This window comes from Hibiscus syriacus, unplaced genomic scaffold, assembly GCF_006381635.1.
Source record: "Hibiscus syriacus cultivar Baekdansim isolate YM2019G1 unplaced genomic scaffold, ASM638163v2 tig00117034_pilon, whole genome shotgun sequence".
In the NCBI taxonomy this organism is placed as follows: domain Eukaryota; kingdom Viridiplantae; phylum Streptophyta; class Magnoliopsida; order Malvales; family Malvaceae; genus Hibiscus; species Hibiscus syriacus.
Window position 1 is genome coordinate 2,789,833 of NW_024063533.1, and position 7,668 is coordinate 2,797,500.

At 33.9% G+C, this 7,668-nt stretch overlaps 1 pseudogene; it reads left to right on the top strand.

Annotated features, from left to right (window-relative positions):
* Nucleotides 1–984: 984 nt before the first annotated feature.
* Nucleotides 985–7,668, top strand: part of LOC120196894 — a 13,404-nt pseudogene continuing 6,720 nt past the window's right edge.

The following is a 7,668-nucleotide window of genomic DNA, read 5'->3' on the forward strand; positions in this document are numbered from 1 at the left end:
ACCTTTTAGAAAATTATATAATATATAGTTTTTGAAAACATTTTTAAAATATATATAATATATAGTTTTTAAAACATTTTGAAAATATTTATATATTATATAGTTTTTAAAAATCATTTTGAAAATATATCTAATATATAGTTTTTTAAATCATTTTGAAAATATATATAATATATAGTTTTTAAAAATATTTTTGAAATATATATATTATATAGTTTATATCATATTATTATTATTTGTTTTATTTCATTTTATTTTATTTTATTTCATTCATTTTGTTTTCCAGGTCCAAAATTAGGTCTAGAGGGTTTAATAGCAATCCAACAGTTGGGCCTGAACCAGGCCATAAACAGTTAGGGTTTTCACGTTTGGAATTAACGCCGTATAGGAGAGAAACAAAAAGTTCCAGAAGCTTAAAGCCACCAACGGTAGTCAAGGGACCACGCACAACGGCGCGAGATTTTCGACCGGGAAAATCGGGACTGACCCATCCTGAAATCCCCGATCAACGACAAGCACTACCATGATAATAGGAACCAATGAACGTCGGATGTGGGTATAAATAACCCACCACAGGGGAAACAGAGGGGACAATACCAACGACGAACATCACAACACCATAATATCATACCAGCACAATAACCAAACAAGACACCATCGAGTCAACAGTACATCTAAACCAAATAACCATCTACAACAGAGAACAAAGAAAAAATAAAAAAACAACCCAAAATAACCAAACATCGAAACAAGAAACACGCAAGCAACAAAGCCATTCGAGACCCAAAGAATACAAAAGCAATAAATAAAGCACACGTCGGAACTCACTGGGAAACGGAGTGTCACAACAAAAAAGGGTAAAGATCGAAACTTTAAGGGTAGATCTACGACGTTTGGAGTTTTTTAGCGGATTTGGGGGTTTAGTTTTGGGTTTACGGGCTCGAGGGGAGTGTTTCGAGCTAAGTGGTCTTTTTCCGGCCACCGATGGTGACGACCGGCGCGGTGGCTGGCGCGACGGATGGGCCATGGAGCGGTGGCCAGGTCTTCGGCCGGAGAGGGATGTTGAAAGAGTTGAGAGAGGCTTGGAGAATGATATCTGAGGAAATGACGAGAATGAAGGGAGAAGAGAGGGTTTTTGGGTATTTATATACCAAGGACCATCTTGTAAATACAAGATTCTTAAATTTCTTCCGCCTTCCCTGACATTTTGAGTCGTAATTCAATTTGGTCACCATCTGTAAATTTGCCTCCATATTTCCAATTTAATCAATTTAGTCCCTGTTTATATATCTTATATTTAGTGAATTGGCACCTAACTTTTTTATTTTTACTTTTGCAGCTCATTTTAATACCAATTTAATCCACTAATTTCAATTTGTCTAAATTTGATCCTCTAAGTTGTTACTTTATTTTATTTTTGAATTTTTTTCTTCTTCATATTTTCTTTATTTTATTGTTTTTAAATTTTAACCTTTTTTTAATAATCTTTAATTATTTTTTATCTGAATTTATTTTTCTTCTTTTTTTCGTTTTCTTTTACTTCTTTTTTTAATTATTCTATTTTTTATTTATTTTATTCTTTTACTTTGACTTTTTCCTTTTTTCATTTTTCTTATTTTTTTCTTTATTTAATTTTTTATTTACTTTTATTTTTATTTTCATTTTTTTATTTTCAGTTTTTTATATATATTTTTATATTTTTTCTCTTGATTTAACATTTATTTATTTTATTTCTTATCTATTTAATTATTTATTTATTTATTCATTCATTCATTTTTTTGTTTAACATTTTCGATCTCTTTTTCAGAGAAACTTCAATCAATCAAAGGTAAGTAATTCGATCCGGATTTTTAAATTTAAATTTAAATTCTAATTTTCGCAATTAAAGACAACCGACAAATTAATTGGTACCGAAAGGGCGGTTCAAGGGTGTTAATCCTTCATTGACCATAACCGACTCCCGAGCCCTACACGTTTCTGGTACAACGCAGATTAGGTAAGATGGTGTCCGATCTACCTAAATATCGTTTTAAAGTGATCGGTGGCGACTCTAACCCAATCAATTCAAGTCGAAGCCCAATTCTGGGCCCAACTGAAAGACGGTAGCGACACATCATATTAGCAGTTCTGTTAATTTTTAATGGTGGGTACAAAATTGAAACCTAAATAAATGTTAGGTATGTTTTAAAAATAAAATAAAATTTGAGTGTCAAAACAGAACAAAGATAACAATTTAGGTACTAAATATGTAGTTTACCCATAATAATAATGTGATTCTAACTTTTGAAGACGTGGATGCTCTGTTACCTTTGACAGCATTGACAGTTTAAGCTTTGTCGTTTCCTTACCTATAAACACATAAATCTTGTCGTTTAACGTTTTCCACAAAATCGACCTTCCAATTGATTAATGTCTGATTTGTTTTTGCCCCATAGCTTGTTCTACCCTATCACATTAAATATATTACAAAATTGAAATATGATTCACTTAATTTCCATTTTCTTTAATTTTGATTTTATTTATGGTAATTTATTATATCCATCTGATTTTATTTTTATTTAAAAATTAAAAATGTGTAATGGTTATATTTTATTTACGATTTATTTTAAATTAGGTTTTAATTCATATACTATAAAAGTAAATATTATATTCTTAAATTTATAAAAATAACTTAAAAAGCTATGTAAAAAATTAATTAAAATTTTGATGAACTAAACCAATCGAATCTTCAATATTTATTATAAATATATTTAGAATGTAATTATGTAAGTTTATATAAGTGCAAAAGTAAAGTAATTTTACATGTTTTTGTAATTTTTAGTGTGGCTGTCATTGTTAACTATCCACCGAAAAGGTGGAAAAACAAATCCACCGAAAGGTGATTTGAAAAAAAAAATCACTCATAATTGTTGAAAAATGGATGGTAAATTTACACAATTTAGTCCTTGCATTTTAAGGTATTTATAAGATTAGTCCTTGCATTTAGCTTCAAAACTATCCCAAATCATTCTAACTTTCTCCTAATACTAGAGAATTTTGAGAGTTTTATTGAGAGTTATTTTCTCCTTTTTATCAAGAGAGAATTGTTATTGTTTTCTTCTTGTTACATCGAGAGAAATTGCAATTCCTATTTTCTCATAGTAAAATTATTCTACCGTTGCCCGTGATTTTTACCCTATATTATTTAGGGGTTTTCCACGTAAAATGAATGTCTTCTTTACTCTATCTTTATTTTCCACGTAAAATAGCCGTATTCTGCAACAATTGGTATCAGAGCTAGATTAAAGTGTGTAATATCTACTTATTATCTTTGTGGTTGCCACTAAAAGGTGGATCCTTTAACATAAGAAAGTAAGAAGGTATTACTCATTCTTTGAAGGTTCCAGAGAACTATTCACGATAGTGAAATAGTGGGAGTTATCCGTAATAGAAGTTATGCCAACGAAATTTAATATTAAAAAGTTCAATAGGAGAAATTTCTCATTGTGACAATTGAAGATGGAGTCCATTTTGAGGAAAGACGGTTGTCTAGCAGCAATTAGTGAAAGGCCAATAGATTTCACAGATTACAACAAATGGATCGAAATGGACGGGAATGCTATGGCAAACTTTCATCTAGCATTAGCAGATGAAGTATTGTCAAGCATCGAGGAGAATAAGACAACTAAGGAGATATGAGATCATCTCACCAAATAGTACGAGGCCACATCGTTGCACAATAAAATTTTCCTTAAGAGAAAATTGTACACTCTTCGTATGCCAGAACCTACTTTAGTGACGAAGCCCTTAAACACAATGAACATTTTATTTTCCCAGCTTACATCCTTAAGATGTACAATAGGAGAACAAGAACGTGATGAACTTCTACTTCAAAGTGTACTTGATTCGTATGATAAACTCATCGTCAACTTGACAAACAGTAATGTCACCAATCTAGTCTTCGATGATATTGCAGCTGCTGTTCTACAAGAAGAAAATCGGTGCAAGAACAAGTAAGACAGACAAGTAAATCTATAATAAGCAGAAACGTTGACAACAATGAGAGGGAGATCAACAAAACGTGACCAAAGCACCAGTCACAAACATGGTAGATCAAAGTCGAGAAGCAAAAAGAATTTAAAGTGCTACAACTGTGGAAAGAAGGGTCACTTGAAGAAGGATTGTTGGAGTCTAAATAAAAACTCCAATCCACAAGGCAATACCGTAAACACTTCAGATGATAGAGATGCTCTATGCTATGAAGCGTCAACCACCGTGGAAGGTAGAAATAGATATGCATATATATGGCTCATTGATTCGGGAGCAACATATCACATGACCTCGAGAAGAGAATAGTTCCATCATTATGAACCTGTCTCAGGAGGATCTGTGTATAGTTGCAATGATCATGCCTTAGAGATCGTTGGCGTGGGAACCATCAAATTGAATATGTATGATGAAACAATTAAGTTGTTAGAGATGTGCGGTACGTGAAAGGCCTGAAGAAAAATTTATAATCCTACGGATTGTTGAATAATAATGCAAGCAAGATTGAAACACAGAAAAGAATCATGAAGGTGTTTCATAGAGCGCTTGTGGTGATGAAAGGCGAAAAGATAGCAGCAAACTTGTACATGTTGAAGGGAGAGACTTTGGTAGAAGCATAAGCCTCTGTTGCTTCATGTAGTTCAGATTCTGCAATGCTATGGCATCAGAAACTTAGACACATGTCAGAACAAGGAATGAAAGTCCTTGTGGAGCAAAAGCTACTTCAAGGCTTAACTAATGTATCACTTACTTTGTGTGAGCATTGTATAACAAGTAAGGAGCACCGGTTGAAATTCAACACGTCAAATTCTAGAGGAAAAAGTGTTCTAGAATTGGTTCATTCTGACGTATGGCAAGCACCAGTTACATCCCTAGACGGAGCAAAATACTTTATCTCGTTTATTGATGACTACTCCAGGAAATGTTGGGTGTACCCTATTAAGAAGAAGTCAGATGTATTTTCAACTTTCAAAAACTTCAAAGTGCGGGTGGAACTTTATTCAAGAAATAAGATCAAGTGTTTCAGAATAGATAACGGAGGAGAATACACAAGTGAAGAATTTGATGACTTTTGCAGGAAAGAAGGCATCAAAAGATAATTCACAGTGGCGAATACTCTTCAACAAAATGGAGTGGCAGAGCAGATGAACAGAACCTTGTTAGAAACAACAAGAGCAATGTTGAGGGATGTAGACCTAGATAAATCATTCTGGGCAGAAGCAATCAATATCGCCTGTTATTTGGTGAATCAAGCTCCATCAACTGCAATAGAACTGAAGACACCAATAGAGATGTGGACTAGTAAACCAGCTGATTATTCAAACCTCCATGTATTTGGAAGTATTATGTACGTGATGTACAACTCCCATGAAATTTCAAAGTTGGATCCAAAATCTAGGAAATGCAAATCTTGGGGTATGCTGATGGAGTAAGGGGTATCGCTTGTGGGACTTCACTACCCGCAAAGTGATCATCAGTAGGGATATTATCTTTGTAGAAGATAATCTACAAAGAAAAGAAGACGATGATAGCGCTAAAAAGTCATAGACTACATAGATACATTTGGAAAAGGAGTTTGAACAGGGAGATTCTTCTGAAGCAGAACCAACACATGATGAATAAGAACTAGAGAGTTCTGAATCTCCAACAACTCGTCAATCAGATCGTGTGAGAAGTCATCCCAATTGGAACTCAAATTATGTTATAGAAGGAAATATTACATACTGCCTTTTAACAGATGACGATGAGCCATCAACATACTAGGAGGCAATAAACAGCTCAGATGCTTCACTGTAGATGATGGCGATGCAAGAAGAAATTGAAGCCCTTCATAAAAATAATACATGGGACCTTGTGCCACTACCACAATGAAGGAAACCAATTAGTGACAAATAGATCTTCAAAATCAAGCGAAATGGTGACGATCAAGTTGAGAGGTATTGTGCAAGACTGGTGGTCAAAGGATATGCTCAAAAAGAAGGTATTGATTTTAATGAAATCTAGAACAGCTAGATGTTAAAACAGTTTTTCTTCATGGAAATATTAAAAAAGAAATTTATATGCTCCAGCCTGAAGGTTTTGAAGAAGAAGAAGAAGAAAAGAAGAACTTGGTTTGCAAATTGAACAAATCTATGTACGATCTAAAGTAGGCGCCGAGGTGTTGGTATAAGAGATTTGATTCATTCATTATGTGCCTTGGATACAACATACTTAATGCAGACCCTTGTGCTTATTTCAAGAGGTTTGGTGATAACGATTTTGTTATATAGCTGTTGTATGTGGATGACATGTTGGTTGTAGGACTCGACAAAGAACATATTGAAGAAATGAAGGCACAAATGGCTAGGGAATTTGAAATGAAGGATTTGGGATCAGCAAACAAGATTCTAGGGATACAAATTCAACGAGACAGAAGTAATATGAAGATTTGGCTTTCATAAAATAATTACTTGAAGAAGATCTTGTCACGATTCAACATGCAAGATTGTAAGCCACTTTCTACCCCTCTTCCTATTAACGTCAAATTATCCTCCAATATGAGTCCTAGTAGTGAAAAATAGAGGATGGAGATGTCTCGAGTATCGTATGCATCGGTAGTGGGAAGTTTGATGTTCGCTATGATAAGCACAAGACCAGACATTTCACAAGCAGAGGGAGTGGTTAGTCGGTACATGGCGAATCGAGGCAAAGAGCATTGGGATAAAGTAAAGAGGATCCTGAGATACATCAAAGGGACCTCAAATGTTGCATTTTGTTATGGATGATCAAACTTACTTATCAATGAGTATGTCGATTCTGACTGTGCATGAGATTTGGATAAAAGCAAATCTACAACAGGATATGTGTTCAAAGTTGCTGGTGGAGCTGTAAGCAGGGTTTCTAAGTTGTAGTCAGTTGTGGCTACATCCACAACAGAAGCAGAATATGTAGCAGCTACACAAGCCAGTAAAGAAGCAATTTGGTTGAAGATGCTATTGGAGAAGTTTTGGCACAATCAAGAGTATGTCTCTCTGTTTTGTGATAGTTAAAGCGCCTTACATCTAGCAAGGAATCCAATATTTCATTCAAGGACAAAGCACATACAATTTCAGTTCCATTTCATTCGTGAAAAGGTGGAAGAAGGAACGGTAGATATGCAGAAGATCCATACCAAAGACAACATAGCAGATTTCATGACGAAGACGATCAATGTCGATAAATTTACTTGGTGTCGATCCTCTTGTGGTCTGTCAGAGACGTAAGCAACATGATGGTACAATGTAGAAAGAATGGTGTGAAGATATGATTGTTCCAATCAAATCTTTAAGTGAGAGATTGTTGACTATCCACCAAAAAGGTGGAAAAATAAATCCACCGAAAGGTGATTTGAAAAAAAAATAATTCCACCAACAATTGTTGAAAAATGGATGGTAAATTTACACAATTTAGTCTTTGTACTTTAGGGTATTTACAAGATTAGTCATTAAGTTTCAACTATAAATATCTTAACCCATTTAGCTTCAAAACCGTCCAAATCATTATAGCTTTCTCCTAATACTAGAGAATTTAGAGAGTTTTCTTGAGAGTTGTTTTCTCCTTTTTATCAAGAGAGAATTGTTATTGTTTTCTTCTTGTTAGATCGAAAGAAATTATAATTCATAT